The following is a 16,992-nucleotide window of genomic DNA, read 5'->3' as shown; positions in this document are numbered from 1 at the left end:
GGGGAAAAAGAGACGGGAAGGAGAGGGTGGGGAGGAGTGGGGAGGGGGGAAGAAGAGGGCTCTGGGTACAGAATTTCCAGTTCCAACTCATCCCGCTTTAGGCTGTTTCCCAGATGAGACCCATTGTCCACCCTCACACCCGGCCAGTGCATCCCCCACTCAGGAGCCCCTCACCCCACGATCTCACACTCCCACAAATGCCCACGCCATGCTTGGGGCCACACTAGGTGGCCTGTCAAATGTGCACCCCTGTGGGTGCAGCTCTGGGCCAGAGGAAGCGTGTGGGCAGCCCCTCCCCTAACCTGCCACTCCAGCCCCAGCTTGGAGAGGACAGTGCTGAGGGCAGAGCCCCCCGTGTGGGAGGGGAGCAGGGCTGGCCCCTCTTTGGAGCTTGCTTCTGTGGCCCCTGGAGGTCGGTGGTGACCCTAGCCCCTGTGTGTCCCTAGGGAGGGGTACTCACCCTCCAGGAGAGCCCTGCCTGCTCCCTTGGGCTGTAGGGCTGGCTGAGGCCCGGCTCTCGATGAGGTCTCAGGAAGCTGGTGGACAGCTTGTCCCCACTGTCTGCGCTCCAGACCAGCAGGCCCAGAGCTGGGTGACAGACGTGGTGATGCTGGGTGTGGAACGGCCGATGGGGAGGGAGAAGGTGCCCCCTACCACAGTTGGCCCCGTCCCACGCGTGCACGCACCAGCAGGCGTGAATTAAGTGCTACTGCATGCGCAGTCTGTGGTCTGGCACCAGGTGCCTGTATTCTGGGCTGTCGCATGCCCCACAGTGAGGGGAGCTGAGGGCCCTTTGGTGTGTGAAGGAGGCCCAGGGCCCAGGGCAGAGGATCCCCTGTTTTCTGGGCAGTCCAGAGAAGGCTCTGGAGACCAAGTGGCATTTAGGGGGAAACTGAGGAAGGAGGAAGAGTGTCCCTCGGGAGAGACGGGGGGTGGGGGGCAAAGAAGCAGGGGCGGAGCCACACAGCCAGACTGGGGAGTGGGAAGGGCCTGGCATGGGCGGGCATGGCTGCCTAGGCATCATGCACTTGGCCTTCACCCTTCAGGGCTGCTTGGCCAGCGGTGCTGTGCTGGGCCAGTGCAAGGGGCAGGTTGGGTGAGCAGAGGTGGCTCCTGTGGACCCCTGGGAGGTGACAGGACACATGCCCTGTGTCAGGGAAGGGGAAGGAAACCTGTTTCATTTTGCTGAAACACAGTTCCCCACAAAGCCGGCCCCCTGCCTGGTCCTTGCATTCTGAGGCACGGCGTGTTGGTGATCTATGCTGCGTGCGGCACCAACACACACTGCGCAGTGCAGGGGGATGGCAGACGCCCACTCGTCACCGCATGGGTTCCCCGGCCCAGAGCCGGCTGCGTTCTCATCTGTGGGTTCCACTAGGGAGGGACGCACTTCCAGGCTCATCCCGGCAGCGGGCAGAAGTATTTCCTTGTTACGGGACTGAGCTCCCGTGTTCTTGGGGCCATCAACCCGGAGCCACTCTCAGCTCCCAGGGCCCCCCATCCTCTGCCCTGGGGGCCTCTCTGCTGGGCAGCTCACTTCCTCCAGGCAGCAGGAGACATGTCCTCCTAACGTGTGAGCAAGGGAGTGACTAGCTTGCTCCTGTACCATACGCTGCTGGCCGGATGCAAATCTCAGGGCAGGTGGTCACACAAGGGGGTGACTTGGGGACCCCTTGGGATGTGCCTGCCACTCCCAGGAGCACCCCCAGACATCAAACTTTGGGAAACGATGCTGGGATCTGGGAGGCAGCCGCCAGTGCTATGTTAGTGGGGAGCGTGGTTACAGGGTGGGGGCAGGACTGGAAGTGGCCGTGCGATGGACACAGAAGGGTCCCCCTTGGCTTCCAGGGCCCCGAGGACATAGCAGGAGCTTCATCTATATGGGTGGGAGACAGTGGCTTGGGGCCTTGATTCAGGTACTGGGGCCCCTTCTGTCCCTGTCCCTGCCCTGAGGACTGTCGGGGTCAACTCTGGCTGAGTGTGGACATTGCTGGTTCAGCAGATACGCTGAGGGCTGAGGCCAGGTAGGCCGTTGGGGCTCAGGGGGACAGGTGATGGGAGGACCAGGAAGGGGTGGCCGGGGGCTGAGGAAGGTGGGGAAGTGGGGGCCCCGAAGCCAGGGGTGGGGGCCGAGCTGTGGGAAGCAGGGGCCTGTGTCCCATGCTTGGTGACGGTGACCAAGCAGCAGACAGAGAATGGCCTGGAGATTTCAGAGGGAGGCCCCTGACCCTGCATCGCAGTTCCAGGCAGGAGCATTTCCGGGTGGGGCATTTCTGGGCAGGGCAGTTCTGGGGTGGAGGGAGGTGGAGGGTGGTGGAGGGTGGTGGAGGGAGGTGGAGGGAGGTGGAGGGAGGTGGAGGGAGGTGGAGGGAGGTGGAGGGAGGTGGAGGGAGGTGGAGGGAGGTGGAGGGAGGTGGAGGGAGGTGGAGGGAGGTGGGTGGAGGGGGGTAGAGGAGGGTGGGGAGACCCTGTGTGTGAGGGGATGGGGGGCACCTGGGCCTGGGGGATGAGGAGCCCATCGCAGGGGCTGGAGGGGCACTGGCCCCCCTTCTGCAGACTCGCTCCTCTCCAGAGGGTCCCTAAGCCCCAGTCTCTTCTCTCTGCCTCCACCCTCTGGCCAGCACACGTGGCTCTGGGCACAGTGGCCCCCACACTGGGGAGTGCTTCCCACACTTGTACGAGCCAGAGGGTGCCTGTGACGGTCCCATTTGGAAGTCAGGACCCAAGCGCACCTGCTGCCCTGGAAGGGGCTGTCCGACACAAGATGGGTCAGGGCCCGGGGCTGGGGTCCTGGCTTCCCGCCTGTGGGTCCCACGGGAAGGGCAGGCTGAACCCACGGGGGTCCGGGCAGAGGATGGCTATGGTGAGGTTGCTGCCTGGCATCTGAAATGTGTTGTCACCAGCAAAGACCAGATGGGATGGCCCACCCTGGAGGACGCAGACTGAGCAGGTGGCCCCACCCACCCTCACTCCCCTGTCTCCCTTCTGGAACCTTGAGGCTGAGGGGCGTGCCTGTCCCCCCCCACCAGCCTCATCCTCCCAGGAGTGTGGATGAGTTTCCTGTTGATGCTGCAACAAAGACAACCATTGTGGCTTAAAATAACACATACTGATTTATCGTGGCTTAAAATAACACACATTGAGTTACTGTGGCTTAAAATAACACACATTGAGTTGTTTCGACTTAAAACAATACACGTTGATTCTCTCATGATCTGGGGACTGGAAGCCTAAAATCCAGGTGTTCAGGGCCAGGCTCCCTGGGAAGGCTCTGGGAGAGGATACTCCTGCCTTTTCCAGGCCCTGGGAGCTTCAGGCAGCTCTTGGCTGTGGCCGCCTCTCTCCCACCTCTTCCTCCACCGTCACTGGGCTGTCTTCCCTCTGTGGGGGTCTCTGTGCTTCTGTTTTCTTCTCATAAGGACACCGGTCACACTAGTAGGCCCACCCTACTCTGATACAACCTCATCCGAACCAGTGATGTGTGCAATGACCCAGCTTCCAGGGAAGGCCGCACCCCCAGGTCCTGAGGGTTAGGACTCCAACACATCTTTTGGGGACATTATTCAAACCGCAAACACCCATGGGGCACACCCTTGGCCCAGGCGGCCTCCACCTGGGTCCCAAGGTATCTCCCAACCCCCTCCACAAAGGGGAAGCCGCAGGAGGCAGGGCTGTGGAGGCAGAGAGTGCCTGAGGAGGCTCACGGGCCCGGCCCTGGGGCCAGACAGGAGGCAAGTCCCCAGGGCTGGGTGCCGGTGCCCTCACGCCCCGGGGCATCTATGGAGAGGGTGAGCCTCCTTGAGAGCGAGTTCTCCCAGTGGAGTGACCAGATTAAGCCAAGGAGAGTGCAGGCACCCAGTTAAACGTGAGCTTCGGATCAACAAGGACTCCTATTCGGGGTAAGGATGTTCTAGATCCTGCACGGGGCGTACTCAGCCCGAGGAAGTGGTTCCTGTGACTCCAGGTTCTCTGGTGCCTGCACCCTCTGTTTCATCGGCAATGCTGCTTGGATCCCTGGTGACTCCGTTCTGGCCGCTGTGCGTCCACTCAGGGCTGAGAGAAGCTGGGGCCCAGGATGAGAGCCCCTGGTGGCTACAGCTTTGCACCCCTTCCCGGAAGGGTCAGGGGGCAGCAGCTGCATTTCCTTTCTGCTCCAGAGCTGGGAAGTGGGTTCCAGGGAAGGGTCTGGTGGTGTGGAGCCAGGGTTGCCACAGCCCCGGGGGCTGGGAGGTTCTGCACCTGGCCCAGTGGCCTCAGGGTCTCAGAACCAGAGCCAGCCAGGGTCCCTGCCCCTGCGTGGTCTCAGCCCTGGCAGCCATTTCAAGTGGCTTTTCCTATAGACCTGGGACTTTGGGTGGGGATGCCTCTCCCCAGTGCATGGCTTAAAGCAAGAAGTGAGGAGGGAAAGGCTGGGCAGTGCAGAGGGCCCCGGGATGGCTGTCAAGCCAACAGAGGGCAGGCCTGGCGGGGGTCACTTGTCTGGTGGACCTGTGAGCTGGTCCGGGCCCCCCTCCCTGGGCCACCAGCTGCCCTGGCTCAGAGGCCAAGCCTGGGAGGGGCAGGGCGCAGCCCACCCACCAGCCAGCCCAGTGGGGCCTCAGAGCAGGCGCCATAAAAACGCCTCGGCCGTTGCCGAGGGGACCTGAGCCGAGGTGGGTTCCTGAAGCCATTGCATTTGATCCACGGAGCCCAGAACGTCTCCGGGAGAGAAATATGGAAGCAATTATTGTGAGGGCCGTCGTTTGAGTAATTCCCAGAGAGACACCAGGGCCGGCGCTCGCGAAGCCTGGTGCACGGCGCCCTAATGAAGCAATTAAGGCAGGGATCCTCCGACTTTGATCTTGATGGGGTAATTTTTACAAAAACATCACGGAGTGATAGATACCCATAACTCAGAGTCCTTAATTGTACTTAATTTGTTTGGAATACGAATGTGCATTTAATTAAACCCCAGCTCGGCCCGCATGCTTCAAGCAGTGCTGTCAAGGAAAATTAAGACCCAGTTTGCTTTCAAAGTTACTGGTTTTTATCAGGCAAGGCCAGCGGTCTTCGAACAGAAGGTTATGGATAATTAGGCCGAGAGCTACAGCCCAAGAAAGTGGAGAGACGGCACCGCTCCAGGAGCGGGTGGGGAGGGGACCCCTTGGGGCAGGCGGGCAGCAGGGCCCTGTCCCATGCAGACCCCAGGCTGAAGGAATGGGGGCTTGGCTGAAGGTGGACGTGTCCACATCCACGTCTGCCCACACAAGGGCTGCAGTGGTCCCGCCTTCAGAGTCCCCTCGCTGGGGAACTGCTCCTCTGCCCTAATGGTCTCTGATGAATTTTGGCCACAGGGACACACATGAGACATGGATCTTTACTCTGGAAGGTCTGGAGCAGTCCAGCCCACGCTTCTGTTAAAGAGGGGAAACTGAGGCACAGAGGGAGGGGCTGGCCTTGCCCGTGGTCACTCAGGAAGTTCCTGTGCAGTGCAGTGGCCTCCCTGTCCAGCAGCTTTGCTGCCTGGCCCTTATCCGTTCTCATCTGTGGGGTGTCATCTGCTCCGCCTGGGTGTGTAGGCCCTGGCCATCAGCAGGTCTCTGGGGGAAGTGTTGGGGGCACAGGGGGCTCCAGTCAGTGATCTTGAACATCTCCCTGGGCCGAGGGGCAGAGGAGAGGGGAGAGGATGCAGCCCACCCCACCCCACCCACTCCATCCCACCCCGCACACTCCATCCCACCCCACCCACTCCATCCCACCCCGCACACTCCATCCCACCCCACCCACTCCATCCCACCCTGCACACTCCACCCCATCCCGCTCACTCCACTCCACTCCACCCTGCTCCAGGGCCTGGACTCCTGGAGACAGTGTGGTTTGCCTCAGCACCTGGAGGGTTAGGGTCCCCACCCTGTCAGGGAACCTCAGGCCTGTGCTTGGGAGAGCAATCTTCTGTGGGGCAGTGGTTGAGGGGCCAGTTTCATGCAGGAGAGAGCAGGAGAAGCTCTCCTTTCTCATCTGAGAGTTACAGCTCACAGTCACACAGACAGGTACCTACATATGCACGCACGTGACATGTGACACACGGCACTTGGCAGTGTACACATACAGATATACACACATGCACAGACGCATACAAAACATATATGCCACACACCCTAGCAGGCATGCACACATACATACACACGCCACATCCACACACGTGCACAGGTATACCCACACACAGATGCACAGACATGACCCATGGACACACAAGCACAAACCCACACATGCATGCACACACCTGCATGCACATGTGCACACGTTTGCACACGATGCACCTGCATGTACACATGTGCACCTCCGTGTGCCTGGGGACCTCATGGGCTCAGCGGTCGTTCGCTCTTCTGGTCTGGCGTGGCCTGGGTGCCAGCCTGACCTTGATGGCTCTCTCTCCACACTGTCCGCCACCCAGAGACCCCTCCCCTGACCCAGGCCGGCCCTGTTGCAAGGAGGCTTGCTGCAGTGGGAGTCTCCATGATAAAGTCGCTGTGGCAAGGCCTGGGCTGGGTGGCCGGGACCTGCCCAAATCTGACTTTCCCACCCTGGGCAGCGAGGACCCCTTCGTGCTGCTCCCCCCAGCTCTCGGTGGTCTGTGGCCCAGCAGGAGACTCCAGCCCGCCATGCCCTGGGTCTCGGCCCTGTGCTGGGCATGGGAAGGGGCGGTTCCCAGCCATGGGGTGGTGGCCCCTCGGTCCCAGGCTAGCCTGGCCCTGGCAGGGCCTGTGAATCCAGTCCTAACGGCTGCTCCTCTCTGAGCTTGCCTGGGCCTTGGCTCACCCCCGGTGCCACACAGGGACAACTTCTCTTTTCTCAGAGATACCCTAATCAGCAGCACAACCCGTGGGTTTGCCAATGTCTGTCCCTTTCAGGTGTCAGGAGGTTCAAAACTTGCTCAGGGGACCCAGGTAGCAACGGGACAGATTGCTACATCTCAGGACCCCGGGGCCCCAGCCAGGGTTGTTTTCAGGAGATGCGGCCTCTGTGGAAGGGACCTTCTTTCTAGAGGGGGCCCAGGCCTCCCCAGGTCAAGGGTCCTGGCTTGGCTGGAGGCGTCTCTGCTGCTTTGCCTGGTGGGGAGGGCCCCAGCTTGAGTGTGCCACCCTCCGGAGGGCGTCTCGTCCGAGTGAGTGCTGGATGAGTGACATGGGCGCTGTCCTCACAGGGCTGCTTCCTTTACACGTGTGCCGGCTGCCTTGAGATGCTGGCTCCCAGGACCTAATCTTGGTCAGCCGGGGTGGCGAATCTTCCTTCTCTGTCCTCCAGCAGCTGCCTCCCCACCCTGACTTCCTTCCCGCGGCGCCTGTGCGGCAGCTGTGAGGGTACACATGGCGATGAATGTTGGAGCCACACCTGGTGACTTGCAGACAGACTGAAAACCGCAGAGTGTGGTGGTGCCGCTGGCCTTCCTGGGCTGTGCTCAGCCTGGCACGGCTGCAGCGAGGACGTCCTGGGGCCACTGTCACCGAGTACCACAGGCGCAGGGGCTTGAACCACAGAAGTTTATTCCCTCATGGCTCTGGAGGCTGGAGGTCTGAGATCAAGGCAAGAGCAGGCTGGTTCCTTCCAGAGGCTCAGAGGGCAAATCCACCCCAGGCCTCTGCCACCCGCGGCTGTGTGGCACACTCCCTGCTGCTCCTCGGCTCCCGGGAGCGCTGCCCAGGCTCTGGCTGCAGCTTCACGGGGCGCCTCTCTGCCTGTGTGTCTGTGTCCACACCCTCCCTTTGTGTGAGGGCACCCCTCATGGTGGACGAGGGTCCCCTCACTCCAGTGGGCCCCTCACCTCCATTGTTCTGTCAAATGAACGTTTATTCCCAAGTCAGGTCACACTCCGAGGTCCTGGGCTGAGAACTACAACTTATGAATTTTGTGGGACACAGTTCAGCCCACCTGAGTCCTCCATAGGCTGAGGGAGCTGACGTGTCAGGGGCGAGGGGCTGGGGCTGTGGCTGGCATGGGGTCACTGCTGCGTCCTGCTTGGTGACAGACAGTTCTGCCTTGGCAGGCATCATTTTGGCTCCTGACTGCAATGTCTGGGGAAATCTGGCTGTTCTGGTAGGCACTTGCCATGGCCTGTCGGTGCCCTGCAGAGCTGCTGTCTGTGCGGCCTCTTGAGTCCCCAGAACTCTGACCTGGCCACGGTCCAGCAGGAGCACTGGTCACACTGAGTGTTTCCACAGAGGGGACTTGATGAAGGCGTCGGGTTCAGGAGCCGTGGCCGTCTGCAGGGCACGAGAGCCCCTGAGGGTAGCCCAGGGCTGGTGAGTGAGGGAAGCTGGGAGTAGCCTGGGGCCATAGGTTCCAGACACTCAGAGGAGAGCCCCACAGCACAGGGGTCCCCCTTCAGAGCTGGGATGCTGCTAGAGAGGGCACAGTGGGACCAGCTCAGTGGGGTCCCCAGAGAAGCTGGAGGCCAGAACCAGCTGCAGCCACCAGGACCGAGCACCACTGCTTGGTGAAGAGCTGGCAGGGGTGGCCAGGCCAAGTCCTCCTCAGCACTTGCTTCTCAGCTGGCCCAGGGACCCACAGGCAGAACCCGACAGGAAGCCAGCGGGCAAGGGAGAAAGAGTCTGTTGGGCCCTTGCCCACATCTCAAAGTGTGGCAGGGCAGGCTGGGAGCTGAGGGGCCCCAGGAAAATGCTGGACACCGTCACCCTTCAGGGAGCCTGCATCAGTGCACGCCCGTTACACGCGTGGCAGTTTCCAGACAGTGACAGCGGCGGCCTGGGGGTGCTGCTGCTGGACAAGCCTGGTTGGCCTGTTGTGAAAAGAAACACACGCCACCCTCCTGTAAAAGGAGGAGAAGCCCCACAGCCATGAGAGCCACTGCCTGGTCACAGGTGTGGAATGTGTCTCGGGTAGGGTGAGCTGCTCTTCCAGGTCAGTGTGAGATCATCTGGCTGTTCTGTAGCACATACAATATATTGTCAAGCTGACCACAGCTAACCCTCCATTTATGAAATAATAATGGGAGAGAGAAGGGGAGGAAGAAGGGAATTGGCACACACACATGCACACACACATGCACACACCTACACACATTACATGCGCACAGATGCACACACATGCACACATGTACATGCATGCACATACACACAGTACATATGCACACACATTACACACACCACATGCAAACACACATGCACTCATGTGCACATGTACATACATATGCACACATGCACCTACATGAACACACATGTACACAATACACGTGCACACAGTTGTACAAACATGCACACACCTACACACATTACACATGCACACATGCACACACATGCACACATGCACTCACACATTACACATGCACACATGCACACATGCACACACGCACACATATGCACACACGTACATGCATGCACACATACACATTACACATGCACACGCGTACACACACCACACGCTAACACACATGCACTCATGTGCACATGTACACACATATGCACACATGCTACATGAACACATGTACACAACACAATACACAGACATACAAACATGCACACACCTACACACATTACACATGCACACACATGCACACATGCACTCACATTACACATGCACACATTAACATGAACACACATGCATATATGCACACATGTACACATTACACATGCAGACACATGCACACATGCAGACACATGCACACACATGCAAACACATGCACTCATACGCACATGTACACACATTACACATGTGTGCACACATGTACACACACACCTGTGTAAGTACGCACGTGCATGTTTCTATGTGGTCTCGGTTTCTGCAGCTGGTCATGTGCTGCAGTGCATATTTATGGGAACAGATTTCTTTTCCCCACTTTCCCTGTTTCGTTTGCCCTCTCTCAGCCTCTCATCTGGTCAAGGTTTGCTCCCTGGTGGGGGAAACTGAGTTGCTGTCACCAAAGGGGCTGAGTCCTCAGTGGCCCTGCTCGTTCTTCACTTCTGTGTTTTGGTGGCTGCAGCCTACTAATTCTCACAATTCCACATGGCAGTACCCAGAGGCGCCCGGAGATGCCCTGGGCTGCTGCTCGTTCCCCTCTACAGCAGCATCCCAGGGTCCCCCTCAGCAGGGGCTTTGTCACCTTGGCTGGCACAGGAGCTTGTGGCTTATCTGTGGATTTGGAGCACACAGAGTCCAGCAGCTCAGTGCCCACACTGACTTCCAGCTCTGCGGACCTGCTGTTGTGTCACCAGGGGAAGCGTTCTGCTGAGGACCAAGACATCTAAACCAGCAGAGTCCAACATCCTAGGGACAGGAAGTCAGTGTTCCAGGAGTGTGTCTGCAGGTGTGAGTGACAGGAGCTCCTTCTGCATCCAACCAATGTTGGAACCTGGGTATGTTGGGACCTGGGTATGTTGGGACATGGGTATGTTGGGACCTGGGTATGTTGGCTGCAGAATGGCACCATGGCTTGTTTAAAACATAAATTGCATCTGAAGATAGAAGCCCAGCCTTTCAGGGAGTGCTTGTCCAATGGGCACCATAACTAGGTCTTCACTAGGCCAGCAGAGGGGTGGGGAATGCCGTGGACCAAAGATTTGCAAGGGCGCCTGCCAGCCATTGCCGAGAGGCTCTGTGAGTTGACTTCCATGGCCGGAAACAGTATGGAGCTGAGTGCCACGATGGCAAGAGAGGCAAGAGGCAGGTGCGCGGGGTGGAGCCATTGGAGCAGGGAGGCAAGTCTAGCCCAGAGAGGACTCCCTGAAGCCCCCTCCACGGTGCCCCCGTGACTTCAGGGGCCCAAGGTCACCCACCAGGCACCCGTGAGTGAGTGGCACAAAGTCCCAGGAAAAGCCGCTGCCAGGGGCCCCAGTGGTGGTTTCTGCTTGGGCATGTGCGGTATGCGGGTCCCACGACTGTGCTGGTCGCCCGGCTCACCTTGTCCAGGAGAGACCATGTTGCTGAGCTATGCACGGTCTCTAGAGTATCAGCCTGCCACCACAAAGCACCACCAACCAGGTGACTTAGAACTGACTGCAGGAATGTCTCTGGTCTGGAAGCCAGAAGTGCAAAATCAAGGTATGGGCAGGGTCATCTCCCTCCAAAGACCCTCCCTGTCCCCGGTGGCTCCTCATCGGCTTCCTTGGCCTGTGGCTGCCTCACCCGACCTCAGCCTCTGTCATCACAGAACACTGTGCCCACGTGTCTGTCTCCGTGCAGCATTTTCCCAGTCACATGGACTTAGAAACCACCCCAAGGGCCTCAGCTTGACTTGATTAGATCTGCAAAGACTCTATTTCCAGGCTGGGTGTCATGGCTCACACCTGTAATCCCAGCCTTTTGGGAGGCTGAAGTGTGTGGATCATTTGAGGTCAAGAGTTTGAGACCAGCCTGACCAACAAAGTGAAATTGTGTCTCTACTAAAAATACAAAAATTATTGGGGTGTGGTGGTGGGTGCCTGTAATCCCAGCTACTCAGGAGGCTGAGGCAGGAGAATCCCTTGAACCCAGGAGGCAGAGATTGCAGTGAGCTGAGATTGCATCAGTGCACTCCAATCTGGCCAACAGAGCAAGACTCCATTCTCCCTTGCAAAAAAAAAAAAAAAAAGACTCTATTTCCAAATAAGGTCCCGTTCACAGGTCCTGGGAGTTGAGACATGAACATATCTTTTTGGGGTCACAACTCAACCCATGACAAACCCCATCCTTGCCATCCTGGCCACTTTGGGTGGGACCCCTGAGCAAGCATGGGGTAGCAGGCCCCAGAGAGAGGACAAGGGACATCCCCAGAGTGTGGCTCTGCCTGGATTCCCACAGCATCCCCTGCAGCGGACGGCCTCGGTGCCCTCATGCCTGCCATCCCCGTGCCCTCCCAAAGGGCCATCCGCACACCCTGCCCTCAGCCTCCCTGTCTACCATCCTCCAGTCACCCTCTTTCCAGGCCCCACTCATGCCAGGGCCATCAGCATGTCTCCCGAGCTGGGAGATGTGTATCTCCACCTCTGCCTGTTTCTCCATTGGGACAAAGTGGACAACAGACCATGGCCAGGAGCTTCGCCTCCTCCATCACTTCCCTCCCGCTGCCTTCTCAGGATTCTGGGTTAGAGCGTGATTCTGCCACAGCCGACTTCCGTCAACAGAAAACAGTCAGAACCAGCTGTGAACCAAACCCGAGTTTTTGTCTTCGGTTCAAGGTGGGCGAAGCTGTATTGTGTGGGATGAGGAGAGGGCGTACGTGAGAGGGGTGTGGGGCAGTGCCAGCCTCCTCGCCACTGTGTGGGATGACGAGGAGGTGTGCATGAAGGGGGGTGTGGGGCAGTGCCAGCCACCTCACCACTCCTCTTGCTTCTGCCTCCCTCAGCCTTCATGGGCTGTCCCTCAGGACCATGGGTTGCTGCCACTAGGCTCATCCTTGCGGCCTCCTGGCTCAGACAGTGCCTGGCCGACGAGGAGCCCTCAGGTTGGATATCTTGTGGTCAGCCACTGGGTCTGGGCTTTTCTCAGAAAGACAGCACGGGGCCTCGGAGGAGAGCACTGCTCTTGGCCCTGGGCGTCTATACCTCGTTCTTCCCCCTGTAGCTTTTCTGAGGTTCCACACAGTAGCCCTATCTGCCATGAAGACCTCTGACATTGTCTGAGATCCGAGGGGGCCCCAGATGCTGTTTCTCTTTCTAGGCCCAGGCAGCAGATGGCACGGTAACGTCGGGCCAGGGCGGCAGGACCCTCAGCCACATGCTGGGGCCCTACATTTTAAGGACATATTGCCTGGTCTCTGACGCGTGTGTGTTCTACGAAGTCAAACAAGATGCTTGCTGCTCTCTCTGACCATCAGGAACAACTGATGTGGTGTCATCAGCAGGGAGACCAGAGCGGTGGCCCCAGGACCTCCCGGTGAGCAAGCTCCCTGTAGAGGGTGCGGGAGGGGTGATCAGGAGGGTGAAGCGGGCCCTGGGCAGGGCTGTGAAGATGAAGCCTCACCTGTGCCAGGTGGAAGCTCATGCTGCGGGATCGCAGGAAGCCACGTTCCCAGTGACCAGTCCTGCGCCTTCTCCCGGAGACCCGCTCCTTCCGTGGAGATTCCATGGTTGGAAAAGTGTCAGCAGCTGGGTCCCTGGGTGAAGTCAAGAATAATCCCCAGCAGTGGTTCTCAGTTGGGGGTGGGGGTGGTTGGACATTGGGCGGTGCCCAGAGATATTTATGGTTGTTACATTCGGGGGATGTCACAGGCTTCCCGTAGGGGAGGGCCAGGGAAGCTGCCAACACCTTGTGAAGACCAGGTCGGCCCCACCACAAAGGGTCATCTGTCCCCAAAGTCCTAAGTGTTGAGATTGTGCAACCCTCGTCCAGGGTCACTTTCTGAGATCCATCTGCCTCCCACACAGGCCGCGGTGCCAGGAATCCCTGCACCTGCTGCTCCAGGCCCAGCCTCAGCCTCACCACAGGGTGCTGTGCTGCCCTGGCTTTCCTCTCCTGGGTAGAGAGAAGCTCCAGGGGTGTCTGCTGTCTCTCCCCATCCCAACAGGCATCATTCTGTGGGTCTGGGGCCAACGTGGGGATTCTCCCGATGGCCAACTGTGTCCAGTCCAATCATGCATTCTGGGACTGTGGACGTGACTCAGGCCATGGAGCTCACGTGGAAGTGGACGTGACCACAGGTGTCGCTTTCCTCTGGACTGCAGGCTGCACGAGGCTCAGGGTCCCCAGGAAGCAGATCGGCACAGAGCCTGCTCCCAGATGGCCTGGCTGGATCCCTGCTGTCGAGCACAACCTGCTGCAGACCTGGTTGGGGCCGGTGCAGGGGAAGTGTCCAAGTTCCTCCTTGTGAGCGTGTAGGGGACCTTCCTGAAGGCTCCAGGACCCTGGGGAGAGCGGCCTGGCTGGTGCTGAAGCTGAGCAAGCGGCTGGGACTCCTCATGGGGACGCCGCAAGTGAAGCTTCTGGTGGGTGGGCACGGAGGACACCTGCCTTGTAGGTCAAGCTCCACTTCACTAGGCCTTCCATCTGATTGATCCCAGAGATCCTGATCAATCAGCCACGATTAAAGCACATGCCGAGCTAAACCTCCCAATGATCACTCTGTCCCCACTGCCCACGATGGCTGACAGCTCTTGTCCTCGACTGGCCAGCAGCAGTGAAACCCCGCCTGGCCACTGCCACTCCCCAACCTGTCATTCTCACTAGACCCAGGGGCCCACCCCAGGGAGTGTGGTCAGCTGCAAATGCCTCCAGCTCGCCCCTCGCCAAGATACCCCTCCTAAGCCCTGGAACCCCGAGAGTTGCCGGATACGCGAGGTCCACGCGGGGGTGATATAAAGTGCAGGATCCCGAGACGGGGGGATATCCGGACCACCCTGGAGGCCCTAAATTCCATCACAAGTGTCCTCATCAGAGAGTCGCAGAGGAGACGTGGTCACCCCTGCGGAGACGGCCATGTGGGACGGGGTGGGGACTGGAAGATGCCAGTCTTGAAGACCGGAGCGAGGCAGCCACAGACCCAGGAAGGTCGGTGGCTCCCAGAAGCTGGGAGAGGCTGGGAAGGATTCTGTACTGGAGCCTCCAGAGGGAGCGCCCTCATTTCCGCCCAGTGAGGCTGACTTTGGACCTCCTGCTTTCGTGAGTGTGAGAGAGTAAATGTGTGTTGTTTTATGCCCCCTGGTCTGTGGTGATTTGTCTTCGCATCCCCGGGAAATGAATCCGAGGCCTCTCCCTGCCTCGTCTCGGCCTCTGGAGCACAGCCTCAGTGGAGTTTGTGAGAGGCCAGGCCTCTGTCATGGACAGATGCACTCACTGAGCCCAGGGAAAAGCGTGTCTGGGCCCTCTCCTGGGGGCAGCGGGGAGTCGGGTCCTGTCCTGGGGGCAGAGGGGAGTCGGGTCCTGTCCTGGGGGCAGCGGGGAGTCGGGCCCTGTCCTGGGGGCAGCGGGGAGTCGGGTCCTGTCCTGGGGGCAGCGGGGAGTCGGGTCCTGTCCTGGGGGCAGCGGGGAGTTGGGTACTGTCCTGGGGGCAGCGGGGAGTCGGGTCCTGTCCTGGGGGCAGCGGGGAGTCGGGTCCTGTCCTGGGGGCAGCGGGGAGTCGGGTCCTGTCCTGGGGGCAGCGGGGAGTTGGGTACTGTCCTGGGGGCAGCGGGGAGTCGGGTCCTGTCCTGGGGGCAGCGGGGAGTCGGGCCCTCTCCTGGGGGCAGTGCGGAGTGAGAAGCCCACAGTAAATGAGCCCATTGGCTCCTCCCTGAGCCTCCGGGTGGCCTCTTCTCTGTTGGGTCAGGGACGTTCTGGCGTCACAATAAACGTGACTGATAGTCACTGTGGGTCGGGGTCTGTCACTGACCAGCCAGACCTGGTGAGCACCCCGGCTCCTTCAGCCGACACAGCAAGTCCACTGTCTCTGGAAGGTGAACCCTTAGCAGGGACTTAGCCCAGATCAGCCTTGCATCTGATCCCTGGCACGAGGCCCTAAACATCACCCCTCAAATTATTTGCCCAAGATGTTTGCAGCAAAGCCTAACATGGCTTTTGGCCTCCAAGTTACCTTCTCCCGGGCTAGACACCTGTGTCCCTAGAGCATGCGCTGACTCCTCATGGGCACCGAGGAAGCAGGTGGTGCGTCTGGATCTCAGGAAGGGCAGGGGCCCTCCACGCGGCAGAGCAAGCACCCGGACCAGGCTGCTTCGGAGTCTCCTGGCGCGAAGCCTGGTTTCCCAGACCCAGGCGGTGGACTCTCCCCTGGCAAGCGAGCCGCGGAGAGGCGCAGGAGGTGAAGACTTTCATTCCTGTGTCCCCGCCCCAAGGTCCAAGGCCCTGGCCCTTCCGGAAGGACGCCTGATGTCCCCCGAAGGGCCTTGACACGTGAGGGGCCTCCGCTTTGTGCTTCGTTGTCGGCTCAATTACATGCAGGGTTCGTTTTCGGTGAAGTCATCCCTGAGGCTAAAAGAAATGAGATTATTTCAGGGCCACCACCGTAGGTCTCTGCTTTGACTATAGCCGGAGCGAGTCACGCCTCCCTGCGAGTTCTCGGGGCAGCGGAAGTCGGCCGGCCCTGTTCTCTGCAGCTGCCATTGCAGAATACAGTCCTGGTCAAGTGCGGCCCCCACGGGGTCCCCAAGGAATTTACTTCAAAGGAAACTCAATCACAATCCCACACAGTGATAGTCCTGTTGACTGCGATGTCCCTGCACGGCTCCGACAGCCAGTGTCCGGGTTTTCCTTGGTAGAAAGCACAGCGCTGTTTTCAGGGGGACAGCAGCCTCCACCGTCCTGGAACTCCCGCTGCGATGGCTGGTTCTGGGGACTGTTCCCAGGATGAGTATCAGCCAACGTCCAGCCAGGGACTGGAACCACCCTGGGTGCTTCCGTAGAGGGAGTCCAACCCCAGAACGGCTGCCTGGGCCTTGGAGGGCGAATGCAGGAAGCAGCCTCCACTCAGGGCTGGGAGGTGGTGGAGGTGAGGTTGCCCAGGTCCAGAGGCTCCGGGAGGGGCTGCAGGGTGGAGATGCAGACAGAGGCGGGGGCACCGTAAGGACAGTGTGGACACCCACGGAGGCAGAGGAGATGGCCTCGCCCCCGCCTCCTGTCCACACTGTCCAGAGAGAGAGGGGTGGGCACAGATGCCGAGGCCCTGCCCACCCCACACCCTGGCCACCTGGCCTTGGCGCCTGCAGTGCCTCGTGCTCCTGATAAGCAGCGAAGGGGATGCCCTGGGGAGGGAGGGCTGAGCTCCCAGGGCAGAGACGCACACTCGGGACTTCCAGGTGCTGTGAGGATGAGGTCAGTTACACCCGCACGTGCATGGGGGAAGCTCTTCTGTTTGTTCACGGGTGGAAACGCCACCGATCCCTCCTTGGGAAGTCAGGCTGGTGGTGTTCTTTCCCCAGGACAGCCGTGCCTGTGACAAGCAAGAGACCCCTCGGCCGCCTCTGACTTCCCGGCAGTGAGCTGTGCTTTGGCCCTAAAAGGACTTGGCATCTCCCAGTGGCTGGCTGGGGACACATAGGGGCAGCAGTCTCCATGCTGGACCAGCTTGTTTCCAAGCCATTATCCCTGATC

Source organism: Colobus angolensis, unplaced genomic scaffold (assembly GCF_000951035.1).
Source record: "Colobus angolensis palliatus isolate OR3802 unplaced genomic scaffold, Cang.pa_1.0 Scaffold89, whole genome shotgun sequence".
In the NCBI taxonomy this organism is placed as follows: domain Eukaryota; kingdom Metazoa; phylum Chordata; class Mammalia; order Primates; family Cercopithecidae; genus Colobus; species Colobus angolensis.
Note: the sequence above shows the minus strand (reverse complement) of the source record.